This window comes from Amphiura filiformis, chromosome 2 (genome assembly GCF_039555335.1).
Source record: "Amphiura filiformis chromosome 2, Afil_fr2py, whole genome shotgun sequence".
Lineage (NCBI taxonomy): Eukaryota > Metazoa > Echinodermata > Ophiuroidea > Amphilepidida > Amphiuridae > Amphiura > Amphiura filiformis.
The window spans coordinates 66,494,717-66,516,992 of NC_092629.1; the positions used below are offsets into that span (position 1 = coordinate 66,494,717).

The 22,276-nt window shown below is 36.0% G+C and overlaps 1 protein-coding gene and 1 long non-coding RNA gene across 2 annotated transcripts in view; both read left to right on the plus strand.

Moving 5' to 3' along the window:
• The window catches only part of LOC140146543 (WD repeat-containing protein 89-like), a 286,375-nt gene that overhangs the window by 123,501 nt on the left and 140,598 nt on the right, over positions 1-22,276 (plus strand). The window contains exon 2 of the mRNA XM_072168419.1: positions 7,932-8,090. The gene's annotated coding sequence lies outside the window, so the exon portion shown is untranslated. The remainder of the gene's footprint in view (positions 1-7,931; positions 8,091-22,276) is intronic.
• LOC140146541 (uncharacterized) lies at positions 18,743-20,231 on the plus strand. The gene is made up of 2 exons (XR_011858260.1): positions 18,743-19,030; positions 19,398-20,231. It is a non-coding gene; the product is annotated as an uncharacterized lncRNA (long non-coding RNA).

Here is a 22,276-nt window from a genome sequence, read left to right on the forward strand (position 1 = left end):
TTAGTATGTTTGAGCAAATTGTGCACTCTGAGTGGCACCGTGCACTTAGCCAAGCTTTTCCATTATAACAAGAAAAAATATGTGGGTGTATTTGAGTAATCATCGTGTAGTGGCAAATTGCTAGGCCAAACTTTGTTTTGTTATTCAAGATGGTCATCATTAAATCATACTCCTATCTTATGACATAAGTGAAGACCAAGAATATTGTGTCAGTCAGGCCTGTAAGTAGGACTTTTTAGGAGAGTGTTACGAGTCGTTCTTGACTCAAGGCCAAAATCACCTTTTACCCGAACTCACACGAATGCACAACACAAATACACTGTTCGTTTAAGCTAACAAAATCTAAGTCTTTAATTGAAAGCAAGTTTCGTTTGGTACAATATAATGACTACAAATGCACATATACATTAATCAAATATAATCACTCTTTATCTATTTTGTACTTAGCCAGCATTCTTCTTCTTGGTGATCATAAAGTTCTTGTAATGTTCTGGACGACTGATGTAATATATCCCTATTCACTTGTCCTCGACAATCAGCTTAAGTCCTTTGTACACTTGCATTGATAACTCCTGCGTATTAAATCCTTACACGAAAATGGTGTACTCCAAACACGTTAACAACTCCTTGCGCACTTCTCCTATACTAAACTCCTTGCGCCGTCCTCCTATGCTAAACTCCTTGCGCCGTTCTCCTATGCTAAACTCCTTGCGCTGTTCTCCAAATTTAACTCCTTGCGCTGCTTTCTCCAAACTTGGTGCTATTTCCACCTTTCACACAATATCTTCAGGAAGCAGGACTCGATGCAGTTGTCCCCACTTATTTTGACAGTTGCGTTGAATCAAAATACCAGACTTCAGCAAGTCGACAGAAGAATATATTTCCTTTCTTGGGAGAATAACGTTCTTTGACGTATTCTAGATCTTCTCCGACAACACTGGTAAATAGTAGTACTTTGACTACATAAAATATTTCTGGTTTGTAATTTCCTTTCTTTCAAGGAATTGGACTGTAAGCATAGCCCAGATCAACACTATCAACTGTGAATCATTGTTTACATTTTCTTATTATATACCAAGCTTGGGAAAAACCCCATTCTATTCTGGGCCATTTACTGCCTTCACATTATGCTCAATCTGGGGAATTCCAAAGTCTTAATTATAACATTAACCTTTCACATGACATCACTTCCTGAGGGGAAATCCCATTACATCACTTCCTGAGGGGAAATCCCATTACATCATTTTCAGGGGTTTCCAAATATTCCAAATTAGATATGATTCAGCTTGTTTTGCTCAATTTGAGAGGGGAATTCCCCAAAATGTCATCACTCATGTAACTTTGTAAACAAAGATAAATCATCAAATTAAATTACTCAGGGCACATCACAAGAGCCAATTTTGAACAATAAGTGGATCTTTTTTCCAGGTGGGAGGGGTGATTTTGTGGACATTCTTCCCAAAATGTTGACCTTTTTTGACCAAAAAAGCATAGAAACCTGCATTACGTTTTGTTATGGAGAGATTTGATCATTCTATTCTGTTTTGTTAGATGTTGGTTAGCCATCTAGTTCTAATCCTGTATAATGATAGTCATTTAAGACAGAGAAGTGTGTACAAGAAACATCCTTGTTCCAAGAAAGTTAATCTGGGGGACACTATACTTTTGCTTAGCTTCAACATTGTGTTCATAGGGATGTTACCCCAATCTCCACCCCCCCATATGTCAAACAAACAGCAAGTGCAACTGTCTTGCACGTCATCGCTCAAGGGGACCTGTGTGTTCATACCATTGGGCCCGTATTAAATGATTCTTGACAGCACTGTTTTCCCCATCATTGCATTTCTACAAGCAAAAAACAAAAAACATGATGGTGAAGGGGCTCCCTAGTGTTTATCCAGGCTGTATACCTTACAGACCAAAACATTAGCATATGCCAGTAACATCATTTAGCAGCACATTTAAAAACCAAATAAATGTTTTGTTAGTCAAGATGTTTTTGTTAAGTCATGTTCCCATCTTATGTGCCATAAGTCAAGACTAAGAAGCATGTCTGTGTTATAACATGCATGTTTGAACAAACAGTGGGCTTTGGCTGACTGCCATGTTAAGTGGTCTCTTCAAGTCAAGATGTTGCATTATGTATTTTGCACACCAATAAAGTATAGCATATTTATTTTAGTAATGATCATGATATGGTAAATCTCCAAGCCAAACTTACTCTTTCTCATGGATGTGCCATCTAAATATGATAGTTTTTCACAATAAAGTCCTAGACATGGGGATATGGGTGGGTAGGTTTTGATGGGTGGGGGGCAAATTTCCCCAGTCAGAACTTTGTCCCCCCAGTAAAACTTTAAATTAGGAAAATAAATGTCAACTTTTTGCAAGAACCTTTTTGCCCCCCCCCCCCTGAAATTCACTTTGGCCCCCAAGCCGCCCCCCCCAAAAAAATATCCTGGTGCTGTGACTGGACATGGAATAAGAATTCCTAATTTCTTATTTTTTGACCCAATTGCCAAAGGCTGAGAGCAAAATTTTTTGGGAGTGGCCTTTCTTTTCCTTGCTCTTTTTCCTCAGTCCTGTTTCTTTTTTCACTCTCTTTATATAAGCCAGTAGCATAAGCTTTTAAAGCTTCGCATAAGCATTTTACTGGACTATCAGGACCCAAGTGTGTCCATGTCCATCCGGTATAACAGGTTAAACAAACAGACATGTTTTGAAACATCATCCAAAAACAACAAAATTGGTAGATTTAAGCATTAAATCCTTAAAAATTGTTCTATGTTTTAAAAAAAAACTAGCCCTTAAGTATATAACAGTTGGCACTTTTTAAGCAAAAATTTATACCATTAGAAATGGGTTAGGGTTTTGAACCCCTTTCAGCAGTGGCGGCTCCCCCCCTCCTCCCCGTAGTGCCGCCACTGCCTGTCAGAAATCATCTCTTATCCCCCCCTTGTTGGTATCACTGGAGAGGAAGGGCACTTTCAAGGGGGAGGGGGGGGGGGAGAATTTGACGGAAATGGCCCGGGGGTGGGGTTAGAGTATGGGAGCAGAATAGTGTACCCAGGATTTTAGTGTGAGGGGGCAAATTGTCAATTTTTTGTCCTGTTTTAGTAATTTTAATGGCACTTTACTTGTTGCCATCCACATTTTATCCTTGAAAATTTTCTCCCAGCTCCCTGTGGATACACCCATGTATGAGAGCGTTGCAATAGGGGCAAACAACTTCCCACAGGGGATGGACCACAGTTCCCCCTACGTCACTGCTTCTTCCCACTCAACTAGTATTGTATAGCAAATTTTCAAGTTAAACTTGATTTTGATAGTGACAATTCTATTTACAGACCTAAATTCATAATTTCCAATCTACTAACCTACCGTAAAATGGGGTAACTTCGGTCAGCAGGGTAACTTTGGTCAGTCAAATAAATTTTTTCAAATGGTCATATTTTCGTACAGCAATATTGTTTTTAGTCATATTTGGTGTCAATTTGTTAAGAAATATATTTGGAAGAAATAATAGTTGCTCATGTCCAATTTCCAATTTTTGACCAAAAATTTGCATTTTTTTCAGATAAAAATCAATATTTGTGAGTAATTGAAGGATGTGTGCTTGATTAATTTTGCAAGTGGTCAAATGTCATAAAAAAAAACAACTTGCCCATATCGCTCATTCTACAAAATCCGGTGCCAATCCACTAAAAAAATAGAAAAAATAAAAGTTGTTCAAAAAGACCTGCTTTTTGTGTTTTTTTAAAGTAAATGTATCACTACTTTCAGATGTAAAAAATTGCCAACACCACTTGCATATTTTTCTTTCAGGAAGTCATGATGTTTTTTAACACTAAAACTCAATGTAATGTGAGCTACGTTACCGACTATAAAATGGGCTGGTTTTACTCAATCCAAGGTCATAAAAAGCAAATTAAAGATCACTTGAGTGAAATGTAAAACAGATTTAACCATTTCATAGAAGTTTTGAAGATGCTTAAATGAGTGTGTAACGTAGCTCACAGTAACGTAGTTCACTGGTTTTTAATGTTTTTAATGTGATTTGCGAACGTTAGAACATTATGTCGGTTAATTCTAATATAAATGGGGTTCGACCACTGGTAGCTTTCACATATTATTAGGAAGTACATGTAATACAAGTGCATACTATAGAATCCTGGTAACGTAGCTCACCAATCTTAACATGGTCGGTCGAAATTTCAATGTTTACAACATTTCTATGCCAAAAATGCTACAGCATCACGATTTTTACTGTGATTTTTAAAAACCTATGAGTGTTTCCTTTCAAAACCATAAATTACATTGATACCTCTGTTTTACTTCTTTCCAATAACGTGTGTTAAAAAGGGTAACGAGCTCACAGCGTTTTGGTGGAAAGTGCAATTTATTTTAGAATTACACAAAGACATTTTAATCACTAAAAAATAATGTTGATAAACAATATGATGGTGCGTTATCTAATTAAAAAACAGCAAATATGTAAAGAAATCGCATTTATTCAAAGAAAATATTCAGGTTTAGATGTGACACTTGAGCTGTGGAAACGCATTTTAGCGATTTTTGAGCCTTTGCAAGGGTTAATCAGGCTGAAGAAAGCATTTAAAGTATGGAAAACTATATATGTCCGTGTAGATCTCGTTGAGTTCTACCAGAAAAACAACATATTTGATGCCCTAAATGCTCGACAAAGTTTTTGTGGACCAAAGAATGGAAAAAAGGCTATTGGCACCGGATTTTGTAGAATGAGCGATATACATGATATACAACAAAGATCAATTTTTGTGATTTTTTTTTCTTCATGGAATGTAGGCCTAATACGCTGCATTTGGGGCAACTTTGATCAGGCTATTTTGAACCCCTAGGGCACCCTTACAAAATTATTTAAAAATCTTTTTAAACTTCAAGGTGTAGAAGGGAACCCTAATGTCATAAAAAAGAGTTAATTAGAAATATAATTGGTTTTGTTGGGAAGCAGTGGTTTAAAAACTCTGAAAAGTGTCCAAAGTTACCCCATTTTACGGTACTCTATGATTTGACAGTGAATATTTTGATGCATATGTTGTCCTTAAATCCTGACTCCAAGAATAAAACAAATAACCTGTTGGAAACAATTTTTTAACTAATTATTTTAAATCATTGAGAACTATATCATGATAAATTATTATTAATGAGTACAATAGCAAGTCAATTTAGTGCTGTGCACCCTTAGCACTATAATTGCCTACGGGCTGTCAATAGGCAGGATAAAATTTAGTAAACATCGTGGAAAGTCAAAGTTGCCACAGAAAAAGAAGTCTTCTTTTAGTGCCAGACTCAAGAACACAAGAGGTAATTGGTAAAATGTTTTTTGTATAATATGAGCTGAGATTCTCATCCAGTTATATGACAAAAAAAGAACTAGAAGGAATACTTTGAGCAATACTTTGTTGTCAATTCGATGTGCTGCATGCACCAATGGCATATGCAAAATTCTGCAGCCATGCACACATCACATGCACATATAAGTAAGCTTACTCAAGAACTCTAGCTTCGAATTTGGCTATTTTGCACACAATAGTTACACAACCCTATGAGAACTACCTGCCGATTGGCCAAAATGAATATTGTGTCCAATTTTGAATCAATCAAGGAGGAGGGTATTAATAAGATCATAGATCTGCAAATCCAAGTTGGACCATAAATAGTTTAAAGCCTTGTCATAATTGGCAATTGAAAGAGCGTTTCAAGTTATCAACCAATCAGAAATGCTGTTAGATGACTAGTAGTGTCCAGGGGGTTAAGGCCTATGGGACGGGTAGCAAATAATTTTGCAGGATTTTAATTTGCAGTTCTGAAATTAACAGTGAATATCACAAAAATAATATCCGTGCACAAATTTTCCGCTGTACAATATTACTTCTAGGCAATATTCTTTAGTAGACAACTTGCATAATGCATATATTCAATTTGTAAAACAGAAAAAAACTTGCCTTGTATCTTTTTGGTATTCTGTTATAAGTAATACACATTTTTTTTTGGCTGACGGCAGGATATATGTGGTGTGATCAAGCAAAATCAGTCTGAAGTTGGCATTTTGCAGAAAATTCCATTGAAATTGGACAATCATTTCAAAAGATATGAGCAGTTAAAGAGTTTCCAAAACATAAGGAAACAAAAGGAAATATTTCCTTTGTTTGGCTAAATCTTTAAATCAATATTTACGAGTTCCGACTGATTTTGCTTGATCACATCACATGTTATTAAAGGTTGATGTTCATTCAAGAAAGAAATATTGATGCAGAATCAAATGATTTAAGGTGGTACTACTTGATAAATTGCATTTTCTCAAAAATAATAACACACTGGTAACAAAAGTTATGTATATTATAGGGGCAAGGAATCCAGTTACTACACTGGAATTTCAGTGACTCAAGACAAGCAGTACATTATTTATGATAAGAAAAGAGGTAGGCCCTACCACTAGAATGTACCTCATTTCTTAACATTATAATGAACCACTTGTCTTGAATTACTGAAATTTCAGTGAAGTATTTGGATTCCTTGCCCTATTAATACTCATAACTTTTGTTACCAGTGTGCAGTTATTATTTGAGAAAAATGCAAAATTAGTCACAAAATTTATCAGGGGTGTAGTACCACCTTAAATAACAATATTGATTATAGAGGTTAATAACATCTTCAAAATATCGAACCTACAGGCTTTAATACAGATTTACCACTAACATCCAATTACAGCAGTGCAAAATCATGATGTGTCCAAATACGATACTTTGTACAGGTATAAACTGTTCCATCACATAGGCATATACGCAGAAGTCATTGTGTCGCATAATCCATTGCTACGTCATTGCGTAAGTCATTGATGGATAATCAATAACCTTTGCACCTGTGTGCGTATGTCATCTAGTGAGCAATTTCATTGGGATGCACTTGTGGTGTGCTACGCGGAGGTTATGAATATATAAAAAAACACAAAGCAGCACAGAACGTTCAAATGATCTGGTTTTGCACCTGTACTCCTCATTTCATGTTAAAATCTGGACCAATGTATGTATATAAAAACGAGAGTGCTTGATTGAAATTCTTGGCATAAACTAGCAAACATTAGTCTGTTCAGAACTGGAACACATATTCCTTGGAGCTTGCTTTGTAATGGAGTGATTTATTCAACTATTCCAGTTGTAATCCTTACACCCCTTATGGAAGACATGACCTTAATCTTCCACACAGGGGGTGTACATGTAGATTTCAAATGGAGACACCCATTCAGGCAACTCCATTTTAAATTCACACTCCCTGTTTGGGAGATTAAGGTCATGTGTTCCATAGAGGGTGTATTGAGTTCAAGTGGAACAGCCCATTTAAGATTTTTATTCTCTCTTTGTCTTCTTTTTGAGTAAGCGTAACACTTGAATAATCATGCATTTTATCATGACTGGGTCTGCAGTCTTCAAATTTGTTGTTGAATTGGAATAATTGTCACCATTTTATTTTTGTTTTTACCTTCCTTGATCCCATTGTATCTATACCATTTAATATCAGGGCTAGTCAGTGTAGTCAGTGTCATTGTTGTTGTCATCATTATCATCATCATCATCTTATCATTGTTTTCCTCATCATCATCGTCACTGCGCACTACTGCCATCATCGCCTAAATCAGCATCATCGTCATCTTCATATCATTATCTTGGAAAAGATTTCCTTCATTTTCTCTTTGCAGTCCAGGTATTGGAAAGAGTCCTCTCGGCCATAGGGATGACAGACTGTGTTGGAGAGAAACACTTCTTAGATTGTCTTTTGTGTACTTCCGAAGTGGCAACATGGAATCGTTTAAATTTGTTGTACTCGCTTATCAAAATTCACGTAAAATCAGGAAATACAATTTTTTGTTGTTCTTTTCATCTTAAATTATACAGGTTGCTGTGAGTGAGGGGTCAGCAGCAGCTACCAAGAAGACAAAGAGTGCAATGACCTTCTCTTTGCCCCACTGACACGGCTGCAGCCAGGCGTCACACCCAGGTGGTACCTGACAACGCACAGGACACTTATATCTTAGAGATAGATGCACAGTCAAGGTAAGGTTACTCTTTTCTTGTTTCATTTGGCTACAGATCTCATAAGGGGCTGTGCCCTCTCAGAAATGCATTCTCTAAAAGTATGCAAGACTACAGGTAAATTAAGCAATTCTTGGCCAAACTGGAACATGTGCCTTGCATCCCTGTAGCATACTAAGCGTGTACACAATGTAAGACGCATGTATTCTTTCTCCTGTACCGCGCTATGTGCGCATGTGTTTATCGTGGAGCCACTAGCGAGTCTAATGTTCATAGTGTTTGATATTGGCCAAGAATTACTTAATTTACCTGTAATGGAAATTAGTCAAAGAATGTTCCCTGAATTCACTTACCAACATCCCTCGAAACAATGCAACAACTTGTGCCTTGTTTTACTGCTTGCTTTTTATTAACTTTACATCATGTATACACATCCTATGTACTGCACTACATACGTTTTGAAGATATTATTCATTAATTTGTACCGCACCTTCTTGTTCAACACAAGGATTATTTAGCAACCAGGTACTTCATCCACTTTGTTTAATTAAACATTTGCGTTTCAGAATTTCACAGCGTGTGAGTGAGAAATCTTATTTGCTTTTGCAAATGGTCCGTGCAAGCGTATCTCACCCATTGCAGATGAAAATTTCACGATGAAGGCACGACTAGTTGTGTACATGGGGCTATTCTATTTGAAATTTTACACCCTCTATGGAAGACATGACCTTAATCTCCCATACAGGGGTGTAGATTTCAAATGGAGTTGCCCATTCAGGTAACCCAATTTGAAATTTGCACTCATTACTGTTGTGTGGAAGTTCATGTCTACCATAGGGGGTGTATGGATTTCAATTGGAATGACACATTTGAAGGGTTCAGATGTAAATTGTGATGCAAGCTATTCGCCGATCGCACGGTCATCTCAAAACGAGGTTCTACATGCAAAGTGCGTGCTGTGCATACGCCTGTCAAACGCATCCTTTGATTACCGCGTACGCATTGCAAAAGCCTTCTGGCATGTTGCAAGAAAAGAGCGAGAAACAAGGTATTTTTTTAATTACAAATTTGGTAAAAAACAAGGAAATAACAGTATTGACAAAGTTGAAAGCCGTCATTAAAATATTTGGCTTAAATACTAGCAGGCTGTACCGCATTACATAAAAAAACAAAGTTAGTAAAACAAATACAAGAGGCAGCCTTTGGATGTAATGTATTTTTTTCAAAGATATGTTATATATGTGTTACCCATGTGGTCTTGCTGATTTCAGAGAAATGTTTTGGCTAATTCAAGCTGATGTTTTCCAATAGGTATATGCATTGTTAAGATTCTTGGAAGCAGCATCAAAACCAAACTTTATGCATGGATGTTCATTGCAATAAATATAATCAAAGTTTTATTTCAGTTACAGGTGATGTGACCTGGTACCACGAAATGAGCATATAGTCGCAAGTTAGTAGTTTTGAAATGTCCTGGCTGCTGCGTTGGTGTTCTTTGTTTCACACGCACATGTTCAAGCCAGGGGTCGAAATACAAAATAATACATACATGCACAACTCTGATTTTGTCCTAAAAATTGGCTGATTTTCACCAAATTTTACATGCACAGGCAAAATCCTACATGCACAGAGTCAAAGTTACATGCATTTGTGCATTTATGCAGGGGGTATTTCGAACACTGGTTCAAGCCAATAGTATGTCATTTGTGAAAGGGGACACAAATGGGCTATCCACAAAGGACATACTGCTGGTTTGTACAGGGCAAGGCAAACAAAGAACAGCAGCCAAGAGGTCTCAAAACTACCAACTTGTGACTTTATTCTTATTTCGTGGTAGCAGGTTACATATAATCTATCAGGTAGTTTATAAAGTATCAGGTAGTATATACCCCCTGGACCTGAAATGACTTTTGGCAGCACTGATGGTCGTGCCAATTTCAGGGAATTGTTTGGGGAACATGCGCTGATGGTGTGCAATGGGTATGCAATGCATTGTTTAGATTCTTGGAAGCACCTACCCTATATCAAAACCATACTTTATGTATTGACAGGTTTTAAAAAAATGTTAATTTCCTGGGAAGCAAGCTAAATTTACCACAATTTATAGCATGTTTTTATATACAAAAAAGACATAATTTCCTTCCAAATACCAGACTTTTCCTCCAATCACCAACATTTCATGGGAAGGAGCTTCCCAGATTCCCCACTTTTTAAGCCATATGCAATGATGTCCAATGCAATAATCAAAGTTATTATATCAATTGCAGGTAATGCATAGTGTATGGTATATTGCAAAGTGTTGCTAACATTGTTGAAATCAAGCTATAAATCATTTTAATTAATTGAAATATTACACCTCTGCTTTTTAAAGTGCATGTAGCAATATTGGGATAAAATATATTGATATGAAAAATAATGGACACCATGGCTTTTAAAAAAAATATTGGCATTATGGCTTTGAAAGGGAGCAACATGACACACTGGTTATAAATGTCTTTGACGTTGGTGCGAGAGATCCGGGGTTCATTTCCTCACAGGACCAAAAAGTAAAAATCCAATTCCGCTCCCCCTGTGACTCAGTCGTTCCAATCAGGGTGATAAGCCAGATTCTTGGCTACACTTGCCTGTCCTGTAAAAATGCCCCGACCAACTATCTATAACAACCCCCTTCACCAGGTCACTTGTGCCTGGCCAAAGTTTTGTCAGGATTATTTCCGAGGTTTCAGATGTTAATGCCTAGATAATTATGCTTGACATAAAAAAATATTTGACATAAAAATAAATATTTACCCTTGGTTTAATGACTTATACAAAATACACCAAACTTTGTTATCTACTGAAGATAGCAAATCACTTCATTGGTGTAGTGTTTGTACAATAAAAACAACTGATATTGGCCTGGCAGATCATGCTGACCTGCTTGGCAAGAGCCATTGGGAGGCACTCTTCCAGGCACGCCCCAAGCGGAGTGCCCATGGGTGCCTCACTTTTTTGCAGCTTTGCTCACTCTACTTTCCAGGATTGCTGGGTGCCTGCACTCTTCCTACACTGCCCACTGCCTGATAAGTCACTCTACATTACACAATTAAACAGCTATAATATCACACCCCTTGAGAATGTCATTCACATTGCTACATGAATGTCACCTTCTTTTTCTCACTACTAAAACATGGAATGTAATTAATGTCAACACCTTGTTGCCAATCTTATCACTTGCAGACACAGAACGTCCCCACATCTACTAATTGAATTAGTCATCGCGTGTCTGTGCCACCATTATAGTGTCTCACCTGCACGTGTTATAGCCACCTACAACATTCTTAAAGGCACAATCAGTGATAATTGCCAAGTCAGATAATCTACAAATCAGGTGTTTGTATATTTGTGAGAGGTAGCTCTCTTTGATTGCCTTCTGTTCAATACACATGTTACCAGTAGAAAGTGATTAATTCGTTGTCATAGTGCACATTAGTAACCATTGGTTACTGCTCCAAGCCTGGGCTCATACACAATTTTGATATGCCATAGGCTTTGTGTTGTGGTCATTTCGATCAGTGGTTCGTAACAAAGAAAGCGTGATCCAGTTGACCTAGCAACGGCCATATTCTAACGTGCACTACGACAGCGAATATATGTGTACTGCAACTGTAGCCATGTGGAAATTGAACACAAATGTTGCTATCTTTAATACAAGATAGTGATAATTTGCTAAGTCAGATGATCTACAAATCAGGTTTTTGCATATTTGTGACAAGTAGCTCTCTTTGACTGTTGTCTGTTAAATTACTATCTTCAGTAGAAAGTGATAAACATTTACTGCAATTGTAGCCATTGAGATTAAGCACAAATGTTGCTATCTTCAGTAGATAGCAAAGTGTGAAGCGACATCTATATTGTTGTCATGAAAGAGTTTCATATAATTCAATACAAATGAAAAAAAAAAAGTCAGATAATTTACAAAATCAGGTTTTTGCATATTTTTGCATATTTCATAGTCTTCTGCACAAATGTTGCTCTCTTCAATTGATAGAAAGGTGCAAAGCTAAATTTGTATTTTTGTCATGAATGAGTTTCACGTAATACAAATGAAAGGAAATATTCAGGCACTGACATGTTACAGCTTTTGTAAACAAATTTTAATTAAACCACCTAATCTATAAGAATTGCAGTGTTTTTATTCCACTTCAATATCAAATGTCTGTGTGCATTCAAATAAAAATGTCATAGCGGTTGTTGAACTTATCACTGCACTTCCCGATGTTTTAAAAAACTTTCCAAAGTCGTACTTGTTTAGTGAGTTTATATTGTCAGCTTCTTATATCAGCTTATTCTATTAGTAAGTACACGTAGGTTCTGAATATGGTCAGTAAATATTTGGTTTTTTTTCTTTCTTTCTTTTTTTCTTTTCTTTTTTTCTTTCTTTCTTTCTTTCTTTCTTTCTTTCTTTCTTTCTTTCTTTCTTTCTTTCTTTCTTTCTTTCTTTCTTTCTTTCTTTCTTTCTTTCTTTCTTCATTCTTTCTTTCTTTCTTTTTTCTTTCTTTTTTTCTTTCTTTTTTTCTTTCTTTCTTTCTTTCTTTTTTTTTTTCTTTCATTCTTTCTTTCTTTCTTTCTTTCTTTCCTATTTATTTATTGTTTGTTTGTTCATTTGTGTTTGTTTGTTCGTTTCTTTCTCTTTCCTTATTGCTCTTTTGCATTCTTTTCTTTTTGTTCTTTTCTTCATCTGTTACTTATTACTAATCAGATCTATGCACTTTGGAGCAAAAAAGGTTAAACAGCCTCAGAACATCTGAAACAATAGCGATTTTCAAGCAACTTGTTTGGGATCCATAACCGTATCATCGTGGTACAATATATCAAATTGCAACAAACAGCTTACACTGTTTCCTTAACGAGAATAATTAAATAACAAATGTATTGAAATTAACGATTTGGAGTTTGTGAGGCAGGTGAACCAGTCAACCCAGTCAGTGTGATGATTAAATTAGTTAATGCTGAAGTCAATAAATCATATCAGGTAACAGTTATATGGAAGCTACAAAAGGGCAATGCACTAATTGAATTCATAATGTGTGATTTGACTTCCAATGTACAAAAAAACCCAAACATTTTGAAATTTTCCACAAATCTCAGTGGATATCTCAAGATCCGCTGATGCAATACTATGCTTGTTTGTACTCATTTTGATGCATTTTTAGAGTAAATTTCTAATATATTCGTAAAAATGCAAGATTCTAATTTTTTTGAAAATTGTAAGAAATTTCAAGCCACGCTTGTTATTCGTGCATGGGAGGATAATCATACGGTGTCATTAGTAAATTACCCATGCAGCATACACCATATCCCCTCCGTCATGTTCAGGTGCATCACCTGGGGTAAAAAACTTGAATATTTCACACAAAGTTGATAATATCATACTGGTCTATTATTGCATGCCAATAAAATACTGATTAGCTTTATCTGTGCCCGGAAGAATTTCCACAAGAATGGCTGCGAAGAAGAATATGAAAAAAAAAATGAATGTGGTGGAAACATGTTTAGGTTATGAATGTCTTTTTTGGAATGTGTAGGCAGGTGGGTGTATACAAATTAATGTTGCTGGGGGTGATAGAAGGGCATAATGTATTGTCACGGTAAAAGGGTGTTTTTGTAATAATGCACTTAAGATGTTATACATTGTTTTACCATGGTTTTGTAAACTTTGTTGTTTGGCAAAAAGGTGAATAAGAAAGTGGTGGATGGTAAAAAGGAGTGGTAGCCATGGGAGTGGTGGTACAAGGGAATAAAGTATCGTTTAATGGGAAAAGGGTGTTTTCTTAATATACTCTAAAGACATTATACACAGGAGTGAAAATAAATGGAAGCTAGGAGCCATCTGGCTCCCCTAGGAGCCATTTGACACCTGTGAAACCTAAAATGGCTCCTGGTTCCTGTCAACCAATCTAACCAGGAGATACTTTTTGGCAGAAAAATGGCCCCTGGCTGTTGACTTACATAATATGCTCCCAGGATATCAGCACCTTGAAATTATAAAAGATGAAACTGCTCATTTAGAAGTTACTTGCCCTTTGATAAATTAATTAATGTTATCAATTCCAGTAAGCAATTAGAGTGTGTGCCACTTTTGATAAGTTGGAATTTGGCTGGCTCCTTGTGGGCTTGAAGTGCATGGCTCCTGGTTTACATAAAGTAGCTGTGAGCTAAGCCACTTTCGGTCCTGGTTGAGACACCTTATACTTTCACCCTTGATTATACATTGTTTACCATGAATGGGTAACTCCATTTGAAATTTACACTACCTGTGTGGAAGATTAAGGTCATGTCTTCTGTAGGGGTGTATGGAAAGCTTATCTACTCACACAGGGACTGACTATACTGGTACTGTGATGCAGCAGCATCCTCTTAGAAATACTAAAATTGATTACAAATTTCCATCAAGGAAGGTTATCTATTTACATCTAAATTGCCTGATATAAAACACCTATTGCATAACTGTATCTAAATCCAGCAACCTCAACTTTTACTAATTAGAATTAGCATTTTACTAATTAATTGTAATTAAGTTAGCTTGCATATATTCAAATAAGAAAGAATGCAATCACATTTATAACTGAGAAATATCCTTGAGGCACCGAGTGTATATGCAATTGCGATTGCCTACAATTCCCCTCAAAACAATCAGTGCAGAGTCGTTAACCTTCAATTATTGAATTTCATTCTAATTAAATCCTTTCTGTTTAACTGTAAATCTACACAATTCAATTATCACGTCACGGCATATCACTGCAGATCTATACGCACAATATACTGTGATGCATAAAAGTGCTGGGTAAAATTTTGGTATATTCTAGTTGAAATCCATACACCCCTGTTGAAGACATGATCTTAATCTTCTTCACTGGGAGTGAATAATTTCAAATGGGGTTACCTATATGAGTAACTCCATTTGAAATTTACACCCCCTTTGTGGAAGATTAAGGTCATGTTTTCTATATGGGGTGTATGGATTTCAACAGGAATAGCCATTTTATTAAAAAGTTATAGTAATTGTTCGTAATTTAGATTACTTTTTTGTGATTTGATGTCACTAGCAATAATTTGAAAAATGTCACGCTGACATATTCTTTACATTGTGTCAAAATTTAGGGCTAATAGAGGGTGACAACTAGCAGATGAAAGTTATTTTCATTGGAAAATGGTTTGAAATTTCATCAAGAAATGTATCTGTTTTATTACACAAACAAGAAGATCTGTTACCATCACTGCATCCATAAGCTTGATAATACTGACAAGTCTGTCACATATGTCTGTTATTATGTGATGTGCTCAAGCAAAGTGAGTCATTGTGTTGTGAGTTGATTCAAAGATACGGTCGCTGAAGTAAGAAAGAATCCATTATACCGCCTTATATATATATATTGGTGCATTCATACGCCAACAATAGGGAATAGGCCTAATTGGGGGTAGTGTGGTCCTTGCTGACAGCATGCAGAAACAATCAAAACTCTGTGTCAAATTGTGTGTTAAATACAACTTTATGTCACACACAAGCAGCAACTTAGCGGATGTGGATAGACACTTTCTTATGGATGCGCATCACCCGGGGCGCATCACAGGAGATTGCATTGAAATGTTTTAATGCAGATCATCCAGCTCTTATGTGGGGTCACCCAGTTTCTAATTTCCAGTAACCTGGGAGGGGGAGACACCCCCAAAATCGCCAAAGGCCCAAATGTCCCCTTTTTTGATCCAAAATTAGTCCCATTTTCAAGCTATAGGGAGCAACAAAAATAGGGTATTTTTATTTGATGGGAAGGTCCAAATTTTGAAGAAAAGTCCACTTTTTCAAAATTCGCCCCCTAGTCCAAAAAGGTCATATGTGCCCATCCACCACAAACTGGTCGTAAAGTCGGCATTTTCCATTTTGAGATACAATCAAAAACAGTAATTGGATTTCTATGTTGAATATACTAGGAATTTGACCTTTGATGAACTATAACTTCTGCAATAAACAGAAAATGATCTAGAGCCGACTTTACTACCACTTTGTGGTGGATGGTCACATATATTTTGAAAAAAAAGATCCACTTTTTCAAAATCACCCCCCCCCCAAAGAAATAAATCCTGGTTACGGGCCTGGGCATATAGTTCAAAAAGCTTTTGTACTAAAGTTTTCTAACGTGAAACGATAAGAAAACAAATTTAACCCCACGCGGAAGCAATTCCGGTTCATACCGATCGGGTCTGTGTGTTCCCGGCCGGGTGTTGCCATAGCAGCGTGACAGCATCGTGTGTTGACCAATGAGAGCTGCCCTCTCGTCTGCGCTGGTCACTGTCGTGGTGTTTTGTCTTCATTACATTATTGGTTTCCAGAATGGATAGACACAAAATTTTAATTCGGCGAGTGTCCACGCCCGGTGTCCACAGTGATAGACTCAATTCCTTTCATCATTGGTTTCGTCAGTAAGCTTACCATAATTAGTTTATTTAAATGGAAAAAACCAGTCTAATGAAGGAAGCTACAATAAGGCATTTAATTTATGCGTGGACATGATCGCTGAAAAGCGAATTTTTAAATCGTCGGTATAACGTCATCAGAGTCAGAGCAAGCCAAGTTGCACACGGCAGAATTAATATCAAAAAATACGGCTGCCGTACCAAACAATTAATGCAAACGAAAGCCATACAGCAGTTGAACAGGCGCCGATTTGATAAAATGAATTCCAACCAATTCCATTTCAACGAAAGCCTATGGAAGTTGGTGATGCATAATACATTGTGTGCATAATTAGTCCGATAAAGAATTTGTTTACAAACCAGACCAAAATGACGTCCATGGTTTCTAGATGTTGTTTACGCATACAGCGAAATGCCGGGTGAGAGATTTGCTAATATCATTTCAAATATATCCAAGAAATATAAGCCATCATGCATTTAATTTCATCAATAAAGTCATAATTGTGCCGGAAAAATAAAAGCCATCAGAATTATTGATTCCTTTCAATTTCAAGAAGTCAATTGACATAAACATGTTGAATTGGTAAATATACCCATTGATAAAGTACTTCATTAATTATTCATGAGTTTGTGGGTTTTCCCGGAAGACAGAAAGGTGTTCTTGCCATAGTTTCATTTAATGTTCAAAACTTTACAAAACATGCATACGAACAATTTAACAAAATAATAATATTATGGCACTATGTTATTGTTATTAACCCTAGCAAAATGATGTATTAGATTCAGTGAATTGCCCATAATTAAGATGTTTATAATAAGTTTATGAATCATAATTTAGTTAAGATTATCTCCGCCAGTTGCGAATGCAAAAACCGATTTCATATATTATCTCATTGATAAAAAAGATCCAAATGTTTATTAAATTAGAGGAGCTTAAATAAAGCTTTCGGCTTCAAAATATCAAACAATGTGGTTTTTAGGAACAATATCACTGATATATAAAACAAAATTTTGATTGGTAGTAAAATAATGGATTGAAATTATATTCTGGAAGGTCGAAGCGTTACCATAACGTTTAGTAAGAAAGTGGAAATACGCTTGAAATTGGGACAGACAATTATCAGGCCTAATAGCATTTTAAATATTCATTGGGTTAGACTACTGAAAAAATACAGTATTAACCAAGTTTTCTGATATGTTTTCTACTCATAATTTACATTCAATTTGCAATAAATAATTTCTGCCAGCTTGTAAATTACAAGGAACGTCTTTTAGTTGTCGACAGTCAATTTGGGAGCAAAACAGTAAAATATCAAGGACGTATCGCTGGAGGAAAAATGTGTTTACTAGGTCACTACAGAGGTCAAAATTCTTGCCACGTCATGTCAATAATCGCGGGCGATTGGTCGGATGTCATGAGTGATGTACGAAGTCATGAATATTGTCAAGGTTAAACAACAAATAAAGATAAACAAACAAGAGTGTTCAATGTCTTGCCGACGAACTCTGAGGGAAAGAAAATGTTTGAATGATGTTAATAAATAATATGCCTGCCGGTGGAATTTGCAGAACGGTATAAAAAACGAACAGTCATGCACAGGTATCGTCCCGGGTATCGTCCGGTGCGGCGAGGCTAGCTCATAATATCGGGGGTTAAAGTAATAATTAAAATTTATATGAGCTTCATCATCATCGATCTATCATCTTGTGAATTGTGATTGCGTTCATCAAGTTCACGATCGAATTTTCTCAGTCATTGAGTTGTACTACCCTTTTACTAGAATGGTTATCGGAAATACTTTTAATAAATAGAGTTCTACCTCTTCCAAAAATTATAATAAAATAAAATAAAATAATTAAAATAATAATAATAAAAAATAAAAAAAGGTTTGTTTTAGGTTGGGATCAGTAGAGTCATATCATTCATAGTTGCATACGCTGGAAGTAGGGAGAATTGATGCGAGCGTCTATGCCTTTGGTTGGTGGTTGGCGTGAATAATTTACCTTTCACCAGCTGTTCCACTTGAATAATTTGATATTTTATATTCAAAATTCCATGTGGCAAAAGCTCCAACATTTCAAAAGACACCTGACGTCATACGTCATTTTAATAAGAATGCTGTCCTAGCAAACTAGCAGAAGGTAGTTCATTTTAAATTAATATTGTCTAGCTAGATTAGATTGTGTTAGCTGATTAAGCTAATGGTTTAAAAATATACTTTTATATTTTGGTGGAAACTTTTATATTTGGTTGATAATTGTATATTTTGGTTGATACTTTATAATTTGGTTACATAGTTTAACACAGTATCAGTGGTACTATGGGGCAAGCAGCTGCTAGCGAAAAATAATTGTGGTCAGGCAATAGGTTAAATGCCAATATCATTAATAAGCAGACACCGAAATTCTCTGCCCAGTCATAGGTCGATGTATTATGTGCAAGGTATGATGTGTCAATGTATGGTGTGCAAATCGTTTTGGGATTTGAGAGCTGGAGAATCTTTAAGGTTATTAATTATTTAAACTGTTGTGATTCGGTAGCGTACAGCATCTTGCGAATGGTAGTGAGCCTTGTCAAAAACTGCATTGCTCAATTCATAGCGAGTGTGTAGAAGAATTAAAATATCACAGATATACTTTGATAGGTGTTGGGGTTCTTTAGTTACGTTGTAAAGAGGGCTGAAACAACAACACCTTTGTATAACGTACATAACTCATTAACAACAATAAATTAAGCAAGTTTGCAATGTATACGATTGGTAGAATGAACTTTTGCAAAACATCAAGGTGTTATTTTTCAATAACATATTGATCTAGATAATGAAAATCGATTTTTAGGTTGCTTCGACCAACAATACCTCGTCTACCCTTAAGGGCGAGCAATTAGGTCACACAAACACAAATTTTATAGCAATTGATGTTGAAATCTCGGGGTCAAGCATGTTAATTACAAAGTATATTCCATTCAATGGAGCAATATGCTTACACCACGTCAGTTACCATGGTTACAATGTTAAAAGAAGTAAAATTGGGTTCTCTGCTACCTCTTTAGCACCCCTTAGCAAGTGATGTTGTTGAAATTCCAGGGTCAAGCAGGTTAATTACAGGTTTTATATGAGTTCAGTGCAATGAATGAAGTTGATTGGTAGAAATTATGAGGTAGGCCTACCAAGGGTCAAGGGTTGAATCACAGGTCCGGCTCTTTGTGTCCTTGAGCAAGACACTTCACTCTACTTGCTCATCTACTCTAGGTTCCAGAGTAAAAAATAAGTACAGCTTGTCTGTATGCAGTGCGACAATACTCATACATATGAGGGAGGCACTTATAAGGAAGAAGAAGAAGAACTTAAGAAATTACCATTAGGTATCTAATTGTATAGGTCTGAGTAGGTCACTAGGACATGGAATTCTGATTGTTAAAAAAACCCATGGGGTCCGACGGACATATAATTAATAATTATGATGTTCCAGGTAATCTCTGAGAATGGCGTCCTTGGCAGTTTTAAGCCTTATTTTGACATTGGAGTTGTTTGGTTGATGTTGAATTAAATTTATTGCCAATAGAAAATTGAGAAATGTAAACTGCAGGTGAAGTGGAAGTCTCAGTTTAAGTGCTATCGTTATATTATAATGATGAAACAACAATTTTAGCGTTGTTGCGAATTGCAGATTCATCATTTAAAACCAACAACAACAAAATAATGTACATCAACATTTAATGCAAACAGTATTAGAGCGTAAAAAAGCTAACTACATGTAATATTAAATCTATTTATATCATTAAACACTATAAAATCAATTTATAAACTCGGCAAGCTATGAAGTGAAATACAATATAATAATTACAGAATTAAGAGCACACTAGCACAGAATTACACGACAAGAAAATAAACATAACAAATAGCACAACATTTCTAACAATACAAATTTATAAGAGTGAAATAAGGTTAGCAACAACTTTAAACTGTTGCGATTTGGTAGTGTACAGCATTTTATAATGGTAGTGAGCTTTGGCAAAATTGCATCTATATTCACAGATATATATTTTGTAGGTCTGTGGTTCTTGAGTTATATGTTAAAAGGGCTGAAACAACACTTTTGTAAACGTAGATAATCCATTTAGCAGCAATAAATTAAGGAAATTTTCAAAAATTGTAGAATGAACCTTTGCAAAAGATCAAAGTGTTATTTTTCTATAATATATTGATTTTGATAATGGAAATCGTTTAATCGTTTGTACAGACAGCAAAAGTACCTTTCACACTCCAGGTGTGCTAATTAAGAACTATATACTTGCCCTACTGTTTCCTTTTCTTTTTGTTCTACTTGTTACAGAAAAGATGAGCATGTGGGTAATATGGGTGCGACAGAGTATCTTGTGGAATTATTTACTGAGCAGACGATATGTGATTCAGAGGTTGAGGACAAGACTAAATGAAGTGTAGTCACGATGTTGGGCCACCCTGACCAGTGACCACAATTACCATATACATGAACAATGAAATTCGTCAGAGTTAAAGACAGCCCAAATATTGGGAAATTACCATATCCATAAAACGAGTGGTATAACTTTTAATGAGAATAGATAAGTGACAAGACATTTGGTTGACCATATTCTACAAAGTAAACTGAATGAAGTGTTTATGCAGATGGAGTTTATATTTTGCAAAAGTCGCACAAAGGCCTGGTCAACTGAGCAGAACTTTATAAAGATAAATGCCTGGTCAAATGGTGAAATGGACAGACCTGTGATGAAAATTAGTCAGAGTTGAGTTTGCTTTTCTTCAGAAGCATGATTGTTTCATATGCATTATTAAAAAGTATTTCAAATTATGCGACGCTTTGGTCAGCTATGTCTTATGTTACGTAGCGGGATGGAAGGAACCAGCACCAGGTTGGCATGGGATAGCTAGACAGGGGTCAAGTACTATGTCCTCAGTTTTCTTGTTCATCAAAATTTAAATGTGTTCAAGTTTTATGTTGAGGTTGCGGCCGGCTAGTTATCACGTTGATTCTGCATTCCCCCTTTGACATCCTACATGTTTATGTACAAATGTTCACAATTCTCAGAATTTCACTTCATTAACCAGCGAAATTCAATACATTACCCTTCAGGTGCACTGAGAAGCATGCCAAAAACGTATTAATCAGCATTCAGCTCTGATTTATGGGTGGGGGGGAGGGAGGGAGGGGGTTTGGCAAGTTTCTCAGTCATTCCATTCCTAATAAACTTGTGTGGAGATGTTTGTTTTCTTTTATCTTGCATCTTCCACTTATATGCACCTGTATATCTATATTTCATATTAATATCAGTTAATACTGTATGCACTAATTATATAAATGAAAAACTGATAGAGTGGAAAGTTTCGGCCATTATAAAAATCCCTTTATCTGGTTATTTGTGGGCTCCATGTTCCTCAGTAATGCTTACTGTAGAATAGAAATTGGGTTGAGCTGCTTTGCTCTTATTCTGGAGTTCCCTTTGAATTTGCGATTGGGATTCATGATTCCTCAGTTGGGTTTACTGTCGAACAAAATTGGGTTGAGTATTTTTACTTTTATCTTGGAATCCCATCCTTTTGATTTTTCCCTTTTTGAACTTGCTTGATTTGGGATTCATGATTCCTCAGTTGGTTTACTGTCGTACAGAAATTGGGTTGAGTATTTTTACTTTTATCTTGGAATCCCATCCTTTCTGATTTCATTCCAGGGTTGTGTACTAACCCTTTGCTTGTAATGATATAATGGCTGAA